Here is a 17,644-nt window from a genome sequence, read left to right as displayed (position 1 = left end):
CAAAGTTTGAGATCACTCAACGAGGAGCACAGAAACAGGCTTGTGGGAACACAGAAACAGAGAATGGATTGAGCTGGAAGGGACCTCGAAGATCATCTCATCATCTTGTTTCACCCCCCTGCCATGAACAGGGATGCTAGACCAGGTTGCTCAAAGTTCCATCCAGGCTGTTATACATAAACCTGGCATGTGCAAAGATGCTGTCTTCAAGCTTTGTCCCTCTTCTGGCCAGGAAATGGTGGGGAAGCAAAGCAACAAAATTGATGTGGAGTTTGCTGCTTTTAAACAGGCCACTATGAGGGATTCTAAACACTTTTCCTCTTCTGCCCAGGCTGCATTCCCAGTCCAAAATAGCAACAGTTTCTGCAGAACTTTCTACTTGAGACTCTGTAGCTTTCAACAGCACCTAAGCAGCTTTCTGAATGCTTTTCATCTTGTGCAGAGGGAAACTGAGGCACAAACCAATGCCTTGCCCAGTGATGATATACATTTTCTTGTTTTTCTCCCTCCTTTATGATGGGCATTGCAGCAGACTGAGGTGGTGAGGTCCCTGCTACTGCAGCCTGGAGAGGGTGACACAGGACAAGGCTGTGAGGCTCCCTTGAGGCAAAATCTCGTGTTGGGAGAAGGTAGACAAGCATGCCATTGGTTCTGAGTATTTAGATTTCTCTGTTACTTGTGATATGGAAGGTTAATTTTCCCTTCTCTGAGAAGCAGGTTGCAATCAGCAGGTTTTGTTCTGAGCTGGTTTTATCTCCAGCTTCCTCTCCCCTCCTCAGCCCCCCTAGCCATGCTACAGTTTCTCCCTCTCTCTCCAGACCTGCAGCTGCACTGCCAGCACTGGCCCTGTACCCCCTGCTCTGCTGCCCCTCTGCAGCAGCTCTTCAGCTCACAGATTGTCTTCCACTCCTTACCTCCTTCTCCTCCTCTTCTTCCTCCAAAACAGAAAACAATGACCAGACCCCAATGGCGGCATCTCTGCAGCTTCAGGGTGTCTCCAGCTCTTTGGCTGCTTCCAAAAAGTTCGATGTATCAGGCAAGAGATGCTGCAACATGCCACATCTCCTCTGACTAATTTTGCCTTGACTTTCCCAATTCTTCCCTCGTCTCCTGTCGTTTGTAGTTGAGTGCCTTCCACTCGGTCCCAAGACAGCTGATTTCCTCCCTCAGGGCATTGCCAGCTGCCATATATGAGTTTCTCCTATAGAGATTGAATGAAAACATATACTGTGCTGGAGTGTTAACTTGTAATGCAGCTATCAGCAGAAGTACATATCACTCTGGGTGGCATTAGTCAATTATGACAGAAAGCCCATTGGCGACACAAGTCAATTGATAATAAAGCATAATCTCTCTTCCCCCCGTCACATATTTACCAGCCATGAACTACTGTAGCATATTTCCTATTCACAGATGAATGCTCCAGCCGCTCAGATGGGTATTTTTCAGAGCTGAATGCAATCTAGAGGGTTAATGGCTCCAGTGCAGTTGCCTGAGGATAAAGCTACTGCAGGTGCACAGCTAAACAGGGAGTTAATTGGGTAGCAGGTGAACATAAACAGAGAGCACAGAGGGTGTGGAAAAGGCTTCAGTGAGGAGGAAGGACTGGTGGGAATGCAGAGCTGTAGAGCCCCAAAATAAAGACGTATCAAACTTTCCTTTCCTGTGCCGCAGTCTTTGTTGCACAGAGCCTATGCTCTTTATGGTTTTGCTGACTCTCCAAAATGCTCCTGCTCTTGCTGTCATGTTCCCAGCCTGGGATGCAGGCAAGAAGCATCCCAGCAGCTGCTGCTGGATTTGTCTTGTGCCATGGGGGCAGCACGGAGGGGAGGAATGCATCCCCAAGATGGTGCAGATCGGCTGCTGTGGGGAGGCAGAGCCTGAGACCGTTCCACTTGTTTCAGGGCATAAAACTGGAGCCTGGGAGATGGAGAAGGGGGAAAAGAGAAGCTTAATCAGGCAGCTGGAAACATCCAACCCTGCCTGGGTTAGCTGGACAGGGCAGTGAGCCGTGAGCCAGGCAGGGATGGGAGCAGTGAGGCACAGAGAGGTGAGCAGGCAAAGCAAAGTGCAGGGAAGGAGAGCTGAGAGAAACCACATCCAGCAGGCACAGGGACCCTGAAAGTGCCAAAATAAAGCAAAACAGGTGCACAGGTGCTGCAGCCTTAGGAGATCAGCCAGTGGAATGGGGTTTCAATCCTCCCTGGTGAGGGCAGCAAACTCCCACAGCAAGGTCAGAGGAGGGGTGACACCACCAGCTAGATCTGGGTTGCCATCACAAGCCATGTCCAAAGTAAGACACTGCAGAGAGTCTCACCTGTTTCTTGGACCCATCAGCTCCACACTCTTGTGTAAAGAAGAGTTCTGCCCCCATCAGCTGTGCTGTAGGGCAGCAGTGCCTATTGGAAGGGCCAGCTGACCCCCCAGACAAACCTGCACAGTGACCTCAAAGGCCATCTGACACTCCCCTTCTGAGCTTTCTGTGAGTTTGGTGCTTCACTGCTACACCTTGTTTTCCCAAAGCTTGTGACAGGGAGCAGCATGAGCAGGCACTGGTAGGCAGGGCTGTGCTGGTGGGGTGGCTGCTGCACTGTTATTTAAAGCTGGCTGAGACAAAGTAATCCTGCTTCCAATTTTGTTTCCTGTGTCCTTAAATCAACTGCTCCAGACAGGTCAGTGGTTTTTTAATCAGAAAAAAAAAAAAAAAAGACCGAGCAGGATTTTAAATTTTTTCTTTTCTTTGAAAATCAGACCTGAATTCTTTTAATTGGCACAACTCCTGGCTCTTGTGAGAGCACACTGTGGCTGTGATCTTGCATGCTGTGCTCCCTCAGAGTCCGCCAGCTGATGATGGGGCACAGGGCAGGCTGTGTCCTCATCCTGCCCCACTCTGCTGCACTGGCAGCCTGTCATGCTCCCTTTAGAAGGTCCAGAGACCTCCCTTGCAGTGGGACCTTCATCCTTGTGTGGGATGGAGCGGAGCAAGGGGTGCTCCCAGGGACGGCCAGGCCCTCCCAGCTCCGGAGGCGAGGCAGCATCAGGGCCACCTTCATGGTTGAGTTCCCCCTGGCTGCCTGTGCTTCATCTGGATATCGATAACCCGAATAGCTCTCCTAATCAGCCGGTAATGGATTCCACCGGGAGTACCTTATTTATCTACCACCTCTCCCAGCCTCAGTCCTCTGTCTCCTTGCCGTTGCTGGCCAGGCCCCTGCACTGGGCCGGCGCCTCTCGTTTGTCAGGGCAGGGCAGTGCTCCTCTGCCACCAGCTCCTCGGTGGCAGCACATCCTCTCCCAGACACTTCAAGGCAGATGAGGTGTTTTAAGCCAGATGAGATGGGGGATTTGGTTGTGTTCTCACCTAATGGGGCTGCATTAAGGAGAACAAACACATCTGTTCTTCGCCCTCCCTTCTAGCCCCAGGGCCGAGGTGCACCGTGCTGTGGCAGCCCCCATGAGCGGTGGGAGGGCACAGATCTCTTTGTCTTCATGCCTGCATGTACCTGCAGATCCCTGCTCATGTGTGGGCTCTCCTATCCTTGTGTTTTTTCCTAAAATGTGGCAACATTTTTTTCTTTTCATCACCCAGCCCATGAGTCACTCCATATTCCTCAGTGAGTGAACCTCCAAGAGTGACACGGTCTGGTGTATCCTAAGGTCTGTACAGTGACCACATTAAGTCTGGAAATATTGTCTTTATATGGCTTTTTAGACCTGAAAAACCCAGTCAGTGTCTGTACTGGCTCTCATGTGTGACATAGAAAAGCTCCCTTTTATTTTTTTTGTTGTTTCTAGGTACTCTTGTAGCAAAAGGGAGCTTGGCCACTGCCTTCAGCAGGAGCAGACTTTTGCCCTACAGGCAGCAGACAGTGTCTGGTGCTTCCCTGTCAAAAGGCCAGGTGCAAAAGCAATTCCTGGTCTGGGATGTGTCTGCTCTCTAGAAACACACAGGCTGGCTGTAGACACGTACATGAAGCCAATGGTTTCTGACACTCAAATAGCAGCATGAGGAAGGGAAGTAAAGGATGTTTCACAACTCATCTTTTGTTTTTCTTCTTTTATTTCTTTTTTTTTTTTTTTTTTCCCACTCCAGTCAAAACCTGTATATCAGCAAAAGATTCAATGTGGCACAAGAACAGCTCATTACCTCACTACCTCCAAAAGTTATTCTGTGTTGGGAAATAACTTCTCTAGGAGTGCTGAAGCATGCCTATGGAAATCACCTTGTCACACCCAGGAGCACTTGGCCTCCTAATCCTTTTTTTCAATCCAGGAAACTGAGGCACAGACAAGCAAAAAACTTCAGTCACCATCACACACCTGGACCCAGCAGGACTCTTTTTTTCCTTACCTTGGAAACACAGGCTGGCTTACCTGGAACGGATGGAGTTATGTGACTGTGAAATTGCTGTGAATGAGGACGAGTCTGGGCTCCAGGAGTCCTGCCTCCCAAATCCCTGTTCTAAATACCACATTGTCATAAAAAGCTGACTTTAAAAATAGCGTGCACAACTTTGTGCATGGAGAAGCCAGCAATTTACACAGCTGAGCAAATCACAGAAAACTCTAAACAGGGAGTAGAAAAATATTTACACTTCCAAGGCCTGAGTGTAAATTGAAGAAGTACATCCCATTAATGGGAGTTTATGCACATTGATACATTTCATTTTTCCCTGAAATGCTGAAAATGAAACACTGAGACATAAATGTACCAGGAGTTGATCAGTGCTGCTGCTTCTGCACCTGCCTGCCAGATGACAATCAGGTGAAGAAGTGAAATATAATTCATGCATTGCCTTGGCACAGGGAAGGACAGAAGGTGGTCAGGGTGGTCCTTGGCCCTATTTTGTCATTTTACCATTTTACCTCTGTGGTGGAGTTGCCCCTGATTCCTATCCATGTAAAGGAAGTCATAGCTGGACTTCCCAGATCCTCCACTCATGCAAACCCACTGGTTTAATTTGCATCAGATGAGAATGTCTTCCAATACCTTTAAAAGTCAAGTGTGAGGTATAGGGTGAAGAAGACATGTGCTGCTAGTCATCTGAACACTACTAGTTATTCCCACAGCCCCAAATGTGGCTCATGCCTCCCTGCTCACCACAGGCATCACAGCCCACACTCCCTGAGCAATGCCCACCAGTGACCCTGACAGAAATTAAATATGTGCTGGGAAAAATCAGCAGTGATGACAAATACGCCCAGAAAAAACAAGTGGTGCTTATCAGAGCAGGTATTGCAAAAGCTGACATTTAAGTTGGATTTGGAGCCTGTCTAAGAAAAGCTATGCTTTGGATTTCTTCTCAAGGAAGAAAAAGATTTCCAGTCTCTGTTTAATTGTCCTACCTTGTTTGTACCCTCTTTATATACAAATAGAAGCTGCAGCTGCTATAGTTTCTTCACATATCCCTGTGTATGTACATTATCTTGCTGTAGCTGCTGAAGGAAGGCCTGGAGAGTTTGCCCAATTTATAAAAATCTCATGTCCCATTTGGGATGGATGGAGCCCATTCTTGTAGCAGTATTTTGGTTGCTGTTTACAGAGTACTGTTGTTTTCAGAGACATTTCTGTTAGCTTAGCTTTTGTCAAGATCATTTTCTTGGTAAGTTTTACCTTAGGAAATCACTTTTTCTGTCACTGATCATCCAAGGTGATAGTTAATGCTGAACCAAGGCATTAGAAAGCTATTTGGATGTTCTTCTTCCTCCATACTAATTTTATCCTGAAAAGACTTAAGTAATTGCCTTTCTTTCTGGGACATTTCCACCAAAATGCTGGGGAATTTCACATAAAAGAGCAGCCTATGTGTAGAGAAATTGCCTGGGGGAGGGCCCATGCTGCTCCAAAATGTTGGTATTACCTCCTCATTTTTCAACATGGGGTTGGAGATTTAGGAAATGGGATGTCTCAGGAGGGGATTGTAAAGTGGGGAAGGCTGTGGTTTGTGTTGGGATTGGAACAGGGGAAGGAGAAGGCAAGAAAAGCCACAATGGAGGGGACCAGAGTGGCAGTGAGCTGGCACTGAGCTGGAAGTGACAGGTGACAACAGGAGCAGAGCCAGTTCATTAAGACAGTCTTTAAAATGTTTGCTGGCTGAAAACTCCATGTGACAGGTTGGGGAATGATTGACACCAATCAAATCCTCACCTTTTGCAACAGAAGGTGTCTGGTATGGCCAAAGTGTTAAATCCCCAGCAATATCCCTGACCATAGTGTCACAGCAGTCAGAGGCAGGGCCAAGCTGAAGGGTGCAGACAGATCCTATAAATTTGATTTAAAACATCAAGAATTCATCACAGTTGGCTCACCAGTCCAGTTCTGTAGGTGAAGCAGGATTTAAGGCATGATCAATACTCCTGCAGACGACCTTACTGCTGAGGGTGGGGAGAGGTAATGGGGCTGGAGCAACAGCAAGAACTAATGAAAGAGCTAAAGAAGCTGCCCTTCTACCTTAGAGGGGAGAGAGGGGCTTTTTAGGCCTTGCCCTTCACTCCAATCTTGTCCCCTGTCCATTCAGGCCCTGTAATTGATCATTTAGGGACAGAGGTCAAAGCGTCAATACAATTAGGTAGCTGCTGTTGGTTATATGTACATGACATCTAGAAAATGGTATGTGACAGGAGTCAGGAGTAGGAGGACAAAAAGAAAAAAAATGAATAAAAATTAGTGGGTTTGCATTTAGAGGATGCATTTTGGGGGGACCAGGAAATTGCTAGGTCTTGTGTAAATCAACTGCAAGACTAAACTATGAGGGTACTTCTTTCTTTTAGGTGATTGTGTTGAAATGCACCATCTCCTGAACATTTCTGTTTAGCCTGGTTGTTGTTATTGGTGTTGGCAGCTTGGGAGAGACAAACATTTCTTTTTTCTTCTTCCTCCTAACAATTTTTAACCTAGCTGTTGTTAAAGATTCATCACTCTTAAAAACACCCAATGCTGACTTCTCATTACTCCCTACCTAAAACCACTGCAGAATCCTCTTAACAGTTATTTATTATGCTCATCTTGTAGATTGCTTTCTGGGACATAGTGAGGTTGTGGGAAAAGATTTCAGCTCTGTCTTTATGCAGGAGAGCCAGGACTGCTTTCCTCCTCAATTCCAGCCCTGTGGATTGAGGATTTGGAGGCAGAGGAGTGAAGTGGGGTGCATGCCCACGATTGAGGGAGAAAAGATGAGAGGTGAGAGGACTTCAACAAGGTCCTGTGAGGTCTGTGGAAACACCAAATAAACCCCAACTCACATGCCTTGCTTCATGGGTGTGGGTGAAGGTTAATTTCAGCAAAAGATAATAAAGAGAAGGGAAATTTAAGTTAAATCCTTGCTAAATTTGATGAAGGAGTAAAATTCAGGAAGGGTGTCTGAGGTGGATGCTCCTGCCTAGCTGTGGTGCACTGATCATATTTCCCTTCCCATCTCTAAGTGGATCACAGGGTTTGTTCTAAACTTGCTGCAAGATCTCAGTATGAAATGTGCTATATAAAGACTCAGTATAACTGCCCAAGGATGAATGGTGTGCCAGCACAGGGTCCAGAATGTATTTTCCTCCACAGAGGGTATATCAGTATGTCATGCCAAGAAATGTGGATGGGCCAGTACAGGCTGGAAACTTCTCCAGACTTCCTGCAGGAAGGCAGGGGCTATCTGTCAGCACAGACACAAAATGAAACAAACAAACAAACAGAAAAATATTTAGATGAAAAGCCCTTTAACACACTAAACAGAATGCCTAGAGGAGAGTGTTCCTCTTCATCATTTAATCACACACAGACCTAAGCCAGAAGTTTGCTGGAATTTTGACGTACGAGGCTGAAGGCTGGTGGGGCTCTGAGGCACTCATGAGCTCTCACTGTGGTCTCTGGGAAGGATCAGCTGTCAAAAAAGCATCTCTGTTGTTTCAGACCTGTTGCCCACGAACTCCACTTAGGCTTTTCATTTCCTGGTGGAAGACAATAAAAACCTCTTACAAAGACAGCCAAAATTGCTAGAGAATCTTCTTTTCAAAAGCAAAACCTGGAAGTTTAGCCTTTGGGAAATTCATTTTCTATTGAGATGTAATTTGTGGAGTTTTTAAAGAGCAACTTTGGATTTTCAGGTTTAAGAGGATTTGAAGAAAGGCAACAAAGTATAAATCATAGAAATGAAACTTTTTTGCCCCTAAATGTTCCTCTTGACATGTTTTTGAATGCCATAAGGAATGTATTTCTGCCTGAAAACTAGTGTTTGTCAATATACAGTATTTCATTGCTCCTTAGAAATAAGAGCAAGAGATTAAAATTCAGATCTGTAGAAAGTATCAGAGTACATCTCTGAGGCCAGCAGCAGCTCCTTTTATCTGATGGCAGCATGGTCCATATTATACAATGCTTGAGGCTTCTCATCCTGTCCAGAAAAGGCAGAAATGGAGACTTTCTCTACCCAGTTTAGGATGTGATACTCAGAGCACCATTTTGATAATACCAGCTGCTAGGAATTTTTGAACCTGTGAAACAGATTTGGGATTTTTACAGGAAGGCACCTGATTTTTCAAGGTGTTTTTTTTTCAACATAATGCCTTTTTTCCTCACACATGTGTGTAGCTCCCATTTTCCAAGTTATGATGTGAAGGAGTGGACAGACATTCCCTTCCAGGGGCTTCATCCACCTCCACTGCATTGGAAAAGGTCTGTGATATTTACTACTCGTGTAGATCAGACACAAAAGAATGACAGAGTTCTGTAGGAACTTGCAAGTGAAAACTGAGCAGCGGCACTAGAGAAAGGGGCCTTTGGAGAAACAGTCCCTCCCAGAGCTGCTGTCCACAAATACCTGGATTTTTCTCCCTTGATTTCCATTTTCTTGTGAGGATAGTCATCAGCAGGGATATTAGGATATTCCAGAGTTAGTGTGGGTGGCTCTAGATACAAGCAGGAGCTCAAGGCACAGGATAAAGCCTTCCTCCTCCCACAGCCATCTTTCAGAGGAGGGCACTGCAGATGTTTGTGGAGTTTTACGTGCTCAGTCAAGCTCCTTCCCTCATTTCCATCAACAGGAGCTGGCATGAGGATCAGGCCTTTGTTTAATTCCCTTCCCATATTGATAGAGAGGCATGTCTGCGTGCACACCACAACCCATGAGCGCGTCGCCGTCCCTCGAGGAAAGAGACTCATTGAATAATCCTTTTTGTTTAGTATTATTAAGTGGACCATGGCCCAAATTCTGCTTGTTTTGCTGCTATTCCTTCGGGACGAGAGAGGTGGCCTTGTTCACACCACTGACTTTCAACGTGGTGAGCAAGATTTAAAGAAATATAAGCCCCTTCGAGAGAGGAAGGGTTGCACAGCAGATCTGAATAATGGGCTTTAATAGGCAAACCAAACAGTTAAATAAAAGATGCACACGGCATGCTAAAACTTAAGGAATGCATATTCAATGCAATGCATTATTAAATACAACGGTGAACATATGGGTGCCTACAATTAATGTATATAAATAGCTGATAAAATTGCTCAGTATTAGAAAGCTAGCGGCAAAAATGACCTCATATGTCAAGCAGACAAGCAGGCAGTTACCATTTTCTTTGTACACCTTACAGATGATAAATTAGTTTTATGGTCTGCATGGGGCCCTTATCACATTACAGCACCAAGTGTTTGATAAAGAAAAAAAATGCCTCAGCTAAAAATCGAACTGAAATTTGGAGTCCCTGTAGACCTCATTTTTTTAACGTAAAGAATTTTAACCAACTTCCTTTTGGAAAGATTTATTGCTCTAAAGAGAAATGTGTATCTCTATCCTATGTGCTTTTATTACAACTTCTTCTCTTCCCTTCTTCTTCTTTTTTTTTTCCTCCCCCTGACATTAGGTATAATATAAGACTGCTGTAACAGATTCATTATTGATTGGGGGATTTAGTGGTTACAGCACAGGGAAGGGGCGAGCAGAACTCCTGGGTTCTGCTTCTGTCTTTTTTTTTACTGACCTTGGGTGAGCTGTTTCAGCACCCTGAGACTCAGTTTCTCCACCTCCAAAACAGGAAAGTTTTCACTGTCAGGCAGAACTGTTCACTGTGCCCAGAAATCCCAGAGGAAATCCAGGCACTGAGCTTGTCCTGCAGCCAGTGGTGAGCAGGGATTCTGCAGTGGAGGCTGTGCCCTGGGACGCACGGTGCTGCAGCTGAGAAATTAGTTCCCTCCTCTACAAAGGGAAAGGGATGAAGAGATTAATTTGCCAAGACATCCAGCAGTTTTGCCTCTGCTAACCCTCTACTTTTGACTGACCTTTTCTTGCTTTCATCAATCTCTGCTCTGCTGGCACATGAGGGTACCTTATGGGCATATCTTCCAAACCTTATATCCCTTTTCCAGGGCTAAAGAAAGGTTTTTTGAGGTCCAGTGAGGGAGCTGAGAGGCACTCATGAGCCTGTTGCTGCACCCAGAGGCTGGTGTGAGGGGTGGGGATGCAACCACGCTCTCTTGATGCACTCTGCATGAGGTGCAGTAGTTTTCAGATGAAGCAAAGCAATGTCAGAGCCAGCCCATGGCTCCTTCTCCTCCTGGTTTGAAAAAAGGCTCTTTGTAGAAGTGTCTTTAGTAAGTACCAGTTTCCCAGCTTTAACCAATTATTTTGAGGTATTCCAATGAAATTAACTCCAATTGTAATTCCATAAAAACCAATTTTTTTTCCTTCACTCAAACTGGTGTTTTATCTGGTAAGGAGATACTAGGAAGAGTTATTTTCACTGTGAGGTTGCCCAGAGAAGCTGTGGCTGCCTCATCCACCCTGGAAGGTCCAAGGCAATGTTGGATGGGACTGGGAGCAAGCTGGGCTATTGGAAAATGTCCCTGCCCATGGCAGGGGGTTGCAACTGATAATTTTAAGGTCCTTTCCCATCCAAACCATTCTGAGATTCTGTTCCAGGCAATTGGTAACACTATGCAGACTTTTTGGTTAAATATTCTGTGGCTAAGTTTAGTTATTGATGTTTGTCTCTGTTTTTCTGAATCTTCCCCCACCAATGTAAATAATTAGCTACTTGCAGCACAGTTTTTTAGGATAATTTGGATGGGAAAACACTGTTCACATTTAATCACTTGCTGAAATCACTAAGACATTAAAATTTAAGCTTGTGCTTAAAAGTAAGCACAGAATTAAACACCTTTATGAATTTAATTAACACATTCTTGCCATGCAATGAAGTTGAAAATACCTTTGGAAGTCCCTCTATAAAAATGAGTAATGTTGTGTTTCCCCACTGACAAATCTCCACTAAAATGCCATACAATGAAAGAAGAATTTATAGCTGTAAACACGGCTTGCAAAGAGGGAGGCAACCTCCAGAATTTAGCAATCACATTTGTTAAGGTTTCTCTAAAGCCTAAACTCCCAATTAACAAGCAAATCATCATCAGACAGTCAGTGAATGGCAAATTCATTCTATTCAACATCTTTTCAGAAGTGGATTTTGTGCACTTATCTCCATGAAAACCCAGCAGGAAAGTTTTCCATGAGAATGATCCTACATCTGCCTGGTTTTAATGACTGTAATGGCAAGCAATATTCTACAATTACTTTGGTGATCTCATTTCAAGCATGCAAATCATATTATTTAAGAGCCCAGCAAAAGTCATTTATTTCTTGGAACTGCCAGCTAACTTTGGTGGGGTGAAGAAACGCTGCGCTCGGAATTAAAAGCCCTGATGTCTTGTAACCTTCCACGGCGGAGTTATAAAATTTGTCCAACAAGGTCAGGCAAGAAATCCTGAAAATGAGTCAGAGAGAGAGAAGAGTGGGGGAGCCACCACCCTGTATTGTTCATTACCAAGTCACCTGGGTGCTCTCTTGGCTGAGTGAAGGGCTCATAACTGGCTCGTCTAATGGCAAAACCAAAAAAAGTGAACACAAAGTAATCCCAGAAAGGCTTCTGGGAAACAAGATCCTTTCATTGCTGTTGTGACCATTCTGTAAAGCTGATGGATGTCTTTTCTGGGTTTGTTGTAGACAAAGCCAATAATTTTTTTCATCCTGGATTATTTGGGTGTATATATACTGTTGCAGTTTTGCTAACTCATACATCAGGATGTAGATAATGCCTTAAAGTCTATTTCCTGTTGGTACAGCTGTCTGTCTGTACTATCCTCTTCTTTTTTCTTTTTATGGGATGGCAAAGTCAGGTTTATTAGGCTAAAGCTGTCAATAAATTTTGAGACCATAAAGAAAATATAATTGCCTTTACACAGTCTATTTTCAGCTTATGCTTTGTTTATTAATTTTGTTTCAATGTTTGTCTCTTTGCTTTTTTTGTTAATTTAACCCATGTGGAGACTCAGTGAATGGTGTGACAACATATATAGGACAAGAACAATTAACCAGGTATGTGATACCATTCACCTCAGGTGGCCAATCCTATATAAGCCTGATAAAACATGCCAAAAACCCATACCAAACAAAACCAAACCAAACCAAAGCAAACCACAACAAGCCACAAAGAACTAACAAACAAACAAACATCAAAAACCAGCCAACCATAAAAAAAAAAAAAAACAAAAAAACCCCCCAAAAAATCCCAAACAAAAACCAACCAAACAAAAACCCCCAAAACAAAACAAAAAAACCCCAAACAAACCAACTGCCTACTAATTATAGTGTTGCTTATTTTCTTTTGGAAATAAACCTTGGTCACTTTCTTTATTCTTCTGTCCCTATTTCCCCCCTCGTTCCAGCTGCTTAATGTAGGTGTGAGCAGGCCATGGGGGAGGCAAAACTCTTTCTGCAGTGTTTCATATCAAAGCTTTGAAGATTTATCCCATACCCATGTCTCAGCTATCTCATTTTATCACAGTTACAAAGGGGAAAGATTTTGTGGAAATTGATTATTAGTTTCACAAGAGACAGTTGATTTAAAAATGGCTAACCAGGCTGCTGAGCAGAATTTCTCCATGTGGGAGGAGATGTACTCCTTAACAGGAGGTTAAGAAAGAGATGTGAGGGCCTTAGAAAAGCAAAGGGAAGGTTCCTCCCTGTCATCTTCTTTCTTGAAGATGAAGATCACCTCATCTGCCTCACCCTTTCATCCTTTGCCAGCAGCCTTCCTTCCTTTGCAAGATTTCAGGGTGAGCAGTCCTCGGGTGATGAGCTGCTGGAATTGCACCAGGGAATTTTGTGTATGAAAGTGCTGAAGCTTCACACAGACACCTTTCCTCCCCTGTTTGGTCTTTCACTGGTCAAAATGAAAAATATTAATTCTGTTCTCACTCACAAAGGCATTAAATCAAAATAAACCTGAAACTTCTCCATTGAAGTGTGCCAGACTGTTACACCAAATACCCACCCATTCAGCATATTTAGCGTAGCAAGTTTGTAGCCTTCAGTTGTAGATCTGAAGATATTATGTCTTCTTAGTCACTGAAATCAGTGGGGCTTAAGCTCTTTGAAATTTTTATAGGTCTGAGACATTTACTGGTGAGTTATATTGCAGAGTTATTTAATGTCTGAGCACAAGTGATTAAAATACTACATCACTTGCAGGGCTTTGGTCTCTGTGTTATTCATGCCCATTCTGGAGTCTCTGAGTCTGCTTGCCAGTTTACTCATCTTAGCCTGGCCACTGTGGTGCTTCAGTGACTCTGTTTCAGTCAGGTGAGTGACCTTGTTTTAGGCTGTATTGAGGGCTACATGGTTTTGGGGAAAAGTGATGTCCTTTATTATGTATATAATAGTAACCAAGATTTTTCAGAAACAAATTAAGGACACAAATCTTACCCTCAAGAGTTTATGATTTGAATGGATCTATAACATGATGAATGAACACAATAGAAGCAGAAGGAGGAAAGAAAAATATAGGGTCAAGCATCACTAGAAAAATCTGTGTTGTTTCATTGATGAATTACACATACATTTACTGGCTCTATTTCGAGTGTTATGGAGTGTAATTGGTATTGTATGTACATATACATGAAAGATGACCCAGTGATAAGATTGCTAGAAATCAGCTGCTGCTGCTGCTAATGCAGCAAATCTGTTATGTGGTATATATATTTTTATTTATGTATTATTAAATACATAAAATCATTTAATTTTTTTTTCTAAAGATACAGTCCTCTGAGTGAGGACTGGCATTTGGCATGCTCTCAGCAGCATGTCAGACACTCTTGGATGACACAGCACAGCTGGCTTTTCAAGGAACGGGGATGCCAAGGTTTTAACACAAAAATTACTTCTGCCCAGTGTGAATCAATAACTCCATTCTTTCATTAGTCACTCACACTTTGAGCCCATGACTCTTGGTCTGCTTGACCTTATTTATCCCACCATGGAGTTCATGGTAAAGATAGCCATTGACAACCAAACAGCATCAATAACTGTGATCCCTGCATCTTCCAAGCCAGAGAGACGTACCCTAAATTATGATTTCAGATAGCGCTGTTAACCTAGACTGGTTTTGATTACCAACTTTATAGGGGATAATTATTAATTATAAATTATTCTGGATTGGAAAGGCTTAGGCAATCTCTAAGATTCTAGGCACATCCTAGGAAGAAGGGAAGTCACAGAGTCACAAAATCATATCCTGTTAAGGTTTGGAATTGACTTTAGAGGTCATCCAGTCCCAGCCCCATCTGCCAAGGACAGGAACACCTTCCACAATATCAGGTTGCTCAGGGATTTATTCCAGCCTGGCTCTGAACACCACCAGGGCTGTGGTGGGCAGCCTGTTCCAGAGTCCCACCACACCCACAATGAAAAATTTATTCCTAATAGGTAACCTAGTTTTCCTGTATTTCAATTTCTACCCACCATCCCTTGTTCTATCACTTAGTTCCTAACTGAGAGTTCCTCTCTGGGCCCCCTTTGGATACTGTAAAGACTTTTTCCCCTTCTCAGGATATCTCCATTTATCCTCCTAGTACTTGCAGAGTGCTTTTCCCAGAGCAATGCCAACCATGTACCAAGCCACAGTGAGGAAATACAGGATTACATGGAAATGACTGGATTGCTGTTGGGTTAATGTGGCTGCAGCATGGCAGGAAACAGCGAAAGGGCGTGAGTGTGTGAAAATTCGTGTTCAATGAGATTTTTAACTCAACACATGAAGCTGATTTGTTTAAGAATTAGGAAAGTAAACAATAAAAAGTTTTACATAGATAAATTTTTGTTTCTATTGTTGTTTTTTTCCCCAGGCTGTCAGTAATGATTCTTGGTCCAGCATAAGCCTATACTGGAGCCAGTTGCTGTCAAGGACAATAAATACACACAGTGCACATAAACTTTTGACATCACTTTTTTTTACATTTAACACAGCCTTCTTCCCTCTCTGATGGCATCCCTGAAATTTTCTGGATTCACTGCTGCCAGCTGTGTTAATCCTTATCTGCATAAAAATCCATACTTAGAACCTGCCCATATTCATAGTTTATGTTAAATTACACCAAATGTAATTGGTGTTAAATTACCCCAAGCCATTTTCACTTGCCCTCTGCAGAGAAAGTTGTGGTTGGCAGTTTTGTGGCTCTGGGCAAGCTTGGAAGTGGCCACCACCTACAAGAGCCATGTAGCCATGGTAGCTTGAGGTTTGGTGTGGGCTATAAACCTTGCCAGAGAAGGAAAAAGGGGGGAAATAAATAAAATAAATACTGTGGCAGTTGTGCAGCTGAGCTCTGGCATGCAGAGCTACACAGCCAGCTAAATCAAGCCTAACTCAAGATGGCTCAGTGAGTTATGGTCAGAGTTTTGACTGCAGTAAAATCAGTTTCATTGGGAACATATCTAAAGTAAGGTGGGATGCAGTACGAATAAAGGCGTAAGGTGGGCTTGAAGATTTTAAGGAGCTTCTGTTTTTGGAGAGAGTGTAAGGCATATTAATATACAAATAAACCTGGAAACAGAGACCTGAAGTAAGTTTTTTTCTGATCTCCCATCTTATATGTAATTAACAAAAGGAAAGAAACCTTTCTGCTTATATTCATGCATCCAAATGGGCAGCCTAAGGTGAGGAACCTGAGCTGCATTTCCCCAAGCAGTGTGCTCATGTCTGTCTGTCTACCTGCTTATCTAGTTCTCCCTCTAATCATGTGAAACCACAGAACAAACTAATAGCAGCTTTCCCAGATGAAAACAAGTGTATTATCTTTTTGTATTTTTTGAAGCAGGCCAGCATTTCATCATTTCACTGTGTTCAGTTGTTATGTTAGATTGTTTAATGTAATAGAATGACATGACACTGGTACACCAGATACATCAGAATTATGAACGCTGGAAAGAGACAGTGATAAAGTGTTTTGAGATACATGCAATCCTGATAGTGCTATAAGTTTCTGGAATTGATTAAAGACATTTCCCCTGTGCCACCTCATTATTACACATCAAAGGGGAAAAACAAGGGCAAGCTGGATAGTGGGGAAAAAAAAAAGAAAAATATGCTGTTGCCTCCATGCATCAGAAATCCCCCAGATGTGTTAAATTAATATACAAGTAATCTTGAGAGAGACTAAAATAGATTTGGAGGGCAAAAAAACTTTGTGTTGGCTGTCTTGTTGATTGACATATCTGCAAGAGAGATTATAGGAAAGCATCTGAGCAAGTACGAAAATGACAAAATTTAGAATTGCTGTAGAGATCAAAGAGCTTTCCAGCAGCTGCAAGAATGACAGAGCTGCTGATGGTCCAAAATGACTGTGAAGGTAGAGCTGGTGTTGGCATCAAAATGAAACTTCTCTACCATTTAGAGGTATCTAGGCGTAGCATTAATGTTTGCTGAAAATTAAGAGTAGATTGAGCTGCTACCTTTGGCTCTCATTTTATCTCAAGATTTCTAGAAGGAAAAAGGAAAGTTCAAAAGTCCTACTCATTTGTGGGAATGTGAATCTGTGAGGCACTACAAACATTTAATTAAAAGTGCTCTTTGTATTCCATGAATGAACAATCATGAACTGCAGCTTTTGCAGGTTTTGGAGAGCTTTGGGCTGATCTGAGAAAGAACACTGCTGTCCTGAGGTCATGCAAATACCCCCAAACCTCAACTCATTGGCTTTTAGGAGGCATCTGGAACATCTGTGCAAACCACATGGGTGAATACCACATGGTTTATTCACGAGCCAATGAAATATAACAATGTTGGATCAAAGGAGTGCAAGAAGATGCCAGAAAAACCCAGGTATGATGATTCCAAAATAAAATGCTCATCACAGTACATTTTATTGACAGTGACATATGATTTTCTTACAGCCCAAGTTCACAAGCTGTCAGAGGAACTACAATTCTCATTGTTCAGATGATGACCAGTGAGGGAGAGAAGCAAAGACACAAGACCACAGGAGGAATCTCAGTCAATTATCTAAGAACCAAAACTCCATAATTTGGAGTTCAGACCCATGTTTTAATGATCAGAGAGTTTATCTCCTTCCTGTGTCATGATGTTCTGCACACCACAAGAGTTTTTTTCCCTCTGAAAGAGGATGCTTGACAATCTGTGAAGTAAACCTTCCACAAGTGAACACATATGAGTGATTTTCAAGGAATTTGCTACCAATCGATTGGTAGTTTTTATGGGCTGAAGCTGGTCTCTGCTTTCTCCAAGCTGCTACCATTTTGTCCTCACTGAAATGCTTGTGGATAGTCCCTGGAAGAAGCCAAAACTGGGCTCACATGTGAAGGCAAACTACTCATCA

Source organism: Ammospiza caudacuta, chromosome Z, assembly GCF_027887145.1.
Source record: "Ammospiza caudacuta isolate bAmmCau1 chromosome Z, bAmmCau1.pri, whole genome shotgun sequence".
Lineage (NCBI taxonomy): Eukaryota > Metazoa > Chordata > Aves > Passeriformes > Passerellidae > Ammospiza > Ammospiza caudacuta.
The sequence above is the reverse complement of the archived record's forward strand: the minus strand, read 5'-3'. Positions refer to the sequence as shown.